Source organism: Carlito syrichta, unplaced genomic scaffold, assembly GCF_000164805.1.
Source record: "Carlito syrichta isolate Samal-C Ts95f unplaced genomic scaffold, Tarsius_syrichta-2.0.1 Scaffold304405, whole genome shotgun sequence".
In the NCBI taxonomy this organism is placed as follows: Eukaryota; Metazoa; Chordata; class Mammalia; order Primates; family Tarsiidae; genus Carlito; species Carlito syrichta.
The window spans coordinates 258712-262856 of NW_007248501.1; positions in this window are offsets into that span (position 1 = coordinate 258712).

A 4145-nucleotide genomic window follows, 5' to 3' on the forward strand; every position below is an offset into this window, starting at 1 on the left:
CAGCCCCGAGGATTGTTTTACTTATTCATGGCTGCTTATGGTTTCACACAAATTCTGTATTGTCATTTCCAGGTCTGAGAAGAATGCTGTTGGTAATTTAACAGGTATTGCATTAAATCTGTAAATCTGTATATTTCTTTGGGTAGAATGGATATCTTAGCAATATTGATTCTTCCAATCCATGAGCATAGAATATTTTTCCATTTGTTTGTATCATCTTTGATTTCTTTGAGCAGTGGTTTTAGTTTTCATTATAAAGGTCTTTGACTTCTCTGATTAGGAAGATGGCAAGGTATTTCATTTCTTTTGTGGCTATTTTGAATGGGATTGTGCTTATTGTTTGGGTTCCTGTTTGTTTATTATTGGTGTAGAGGAATGCAACTGACTTTTACACATTTATTTTATACCCTGAGACTTTGCCAAAGTCCTTTATCAGTGCAAGGAGTTTTTTGACAGTCTCTTTTGTTTTCAAGGTATAGAATCATGTCTTCTGCAAAGAGAGATAACTTAACTTGCTCTTTGATAATACAAACAAAAGCAAGAAGATAAGAAGTAGTAGATATATGAGATGAACCATACTAGGTCATAAGTGGCAAGCTAGGGAATGGTGAGAGACAAGACAGTGAAAGGTAAGGAAGGCAGGCCATGAAGCTCTTTTTAAGGTTTTTGGGACTTATTATATAAGAAAAGAGCCTTTAGTAGGTTTGAAACAGAGGATGACACAATAATGCTTTTATAGACTACTCTGATTGTTGTTGGAAATACAGAATATAAAGAAGCAAGACGAGTTAAAGAACAGAAAAGTAGGCTGTAAAAGTAGTCCCAGTTAGAAATAATTCTAGCCTGAATTCATGCAGGGGTATCAGGGATGGAAATTAGGGGATGGGTTTAAGAAAACTTATGGAGATGATATTTATGGTTTGATTAAATCCCTGATGTTTGCCTAAGGGAGACTTCTAGTTTGGGACAAAATTGGTTCCAATAATTTTAAATAGTGTCTGCTGTGGTTAGGGACCTGTTGTGAGGATGAGAGATGAAGAGTACAGTTTTAAGTAGGTTGATTTTGAGATTTTTCCTGGTGCATCAAGAAGAAATATTTAGCAATGTACTGGATCTATGAGTTTTCATCTTGTGAAGAATCTGGAAAAGCAGTCAATGCCAGATAGGCAGTTTTTGTGAGACACCAACACAGGAAAAGTTTAAGCCTTTGAGAATGAAAGAAATTGCAAAGGGTGAGGTAATGAGGAGAGTAGCGGAATACTGAGAAACATAAAGTATGAACAGAAAGCCAAGAGATCCTGAAGCAGAAAGGGAAAACAAATTAGAATGTCCAGGACCACCAGGAATGTGTGTGCTGCAAAATTCAGAGGTGTTAAGTTTCAAGAAGGAGAAGGCAATCCTTAGCCCTTAAGCAACAAAAGTGAGATCTAGAAACGTAAGAGCTCACATACTCTGCATCAGAAGTCCAATGGCGTTAGCAAGAGGGGATCCCAAAGAGGGGTGGGAAAGAAGCCCAAACTCAGTGGGTCAGGTTAGCTGATCAAAGGAAAAGAGTTCTAATAGAAAGACTAGAAGGAAATATGGACTCAAGAAAGTGTTTCAGAATGGAACGAATTTAGCCAAATGTATATACTCTTGTAAAGAATCTAATGGGAGAAAGAGGCCAAAGGTAAGACTGGTGGAGCAGGTTCTGAGAGGAAGCAGGAAGGAAGAATATAGCCCAGCTCATATCTGTTCCTGCAGGCTTAGTCCTGGTTGATTCTCTGCCTGGTCTAGAACAGAGTATCTCAAAGTTTACCATGCATCAGAATTACCTGAGATGCTTACTAACACAGAGACTTATGCCCCCAGGTCCAGAGATCCTGATTTTAAAGGTCAAGGCTGAGCCCAAGGTTTGGTGTTTCTAACAATTCCCAGATGACAGTTATGCTACTGGTCAAAGGCTATATATAATTGTCTTTCTCTCCCTCAAAATCCAGTTTTTCATTCTCTGTGCCTCATTCTACGTGTTCCTTCTAGACAAAAGTGAAGCTGGTCCAATTTCCTCTCACAACTTATATGTATGGGGTTTTTTGTTTGTTTGTTTTGAGTAAACATCGAAATTGACCCTCCTAGACTTAAAACTTAAAACTTACATTTATCTTATCTGAGTTTCTCCTTTAGGAGACCAACTCTCAGGCAAGGGATTGAACATCACCAGAACACTGCATCCAGACTACAGGATGCCACATCCCTCACTCACCATTACCTCTCCCTAATTGCTGCTTTACATTCCATCCTCCACTATATAAACCCCCAATTTCAATCCACCAGGGAGAAAGATTTGAGACTGGTCTCCTGTTTTCCTTGGCTGATATCACCCAATTAAAAAGGCTTCTTCCTTAGCAATGCTTGTTGTCTCAAGTGGCTTTTTGTGAGTAACAGGATCTCAAACAAACCCCTGGCGTGATTCAGTAACAAAAGAACATCTCTAATATTACTTCTTTCAGCTCTCTAATATTGTTAACAAATGCTATGTCCTTCATAAAGTACTGCCCAACTTAAGCCAGATAGATTTCAGTGTCCTAAGTCTGTAGAACCACATTGTTTATAAATGGATAATTTTCTTTTCTCAACATCTTTTATTATGGTTATGTATCTACTTCTCCTTACCGCTAATAAAGTACAAGTTCACTGAGGGTAGGGATTATTGCAACTTCACAGTCTGTCTCACCCATGACTCTATTCAAATTACAAGCTATAAAATTGCATACATGATCAACCTCTTCTTTGAGGCCATCTTTGCATTTCCAGTTCAGCTGGAAGAAGGCAAATGCTGTGCCTGTCACAAAAACCTTATATCAAGCTGAAAATTTATGTTTCTAGGGCAAAGATTCTCAATTGCTCAGAATGCACAAGTTTTAGTTCTTTGGTGCTTGTTTCTCACTCCTCTAGTCACTGATATTGAACTTCACTGATGCATTTTGCTAGGATATGAAGCAGATATAACCAGAGGGAGAACACTTCTGAACTCGAGGCTTAATTCAATTCCAAACCAGAGCTTCATTGTATACATTATTTATCAATAGCATTTAAGTGCCCATGGTGAGCCTGCCCTGACTTATCTCTATAAATAAACTATGCCAAACTTGGTTCCTATCCTCCAAGTTTTCATATTTTAAAGAGGAAAGGGGATTATATATATATGTATGTATAAATATATATGTATGTATAAACATATAGGTACATGTATGCAAATATAACATATTAATAATATATATCTATAAACATATATATATTAATCAAGATAATTATAACTAAGTGACATTTGGATAATTAACCAACCATGACAATAAGCCATTTAAGTCTGGGAGATAAAGAATGCTATGCCGAACCTGTGGAAACCTGAACCTTTCTTGCACAGAGAAGGCTTTTTTGCTTTTCAAGCTTTTATCTTCTAACCGTGAAGAGATTCTTTTACTCAATTCTGCTTCAATTCAGCTGTCAAAGGGAAGACCTCTGAGTAAAAAAGTCTTAGGTGAGTGAGAAAACCCCATGCTGTGTTAAAGTCTAATGGAGAATCATAGAATCTCATAAATTAAAAAAAAAATTGGTAGACAAGTAAGCCAACTTCTATTTCTATTCCTATGGGACAGTTTTATTTTAGATAGTAAGAGAAGTTAAGGGAAGAAAACTATAAAGAGTTTTGCAAAATCTATAAAGTCTCAATAATAATTACTGAAATAGAAGCAAGATATGAAGTAAAGATACTGTGTTATAGAAGAGACAAAATGCAGTGGTGTGGTCTGAACATTACAGGAAAAACTCAAAGCTTGGTGTGGTCCCAACAAAGAGAGTAAAGAGATGCTGTGCATAGCAAGGAAGTAAGAGTTTAGTGGACGTGGTGAAATACAATTGAGAAAAACAAAGGATAGATGTTTAACAGGAAATCTTGGATTTATCATAAACAGGAAGATTGGAGTATTGATGTTGGTGACACACTAGTGCCTGTGTATAAATTCCATTGGGACAATAAGATAATACCAGCAGAAAGTACAGATGATAGTTGTGTAAGCCCAACAAATAAAAAGTCATTTAAGATAAATGACCTGTCTAATGATGAGAAAAGGCCCTGAAGAAAGAAAAAGACTTTCTATGAAAGAAGA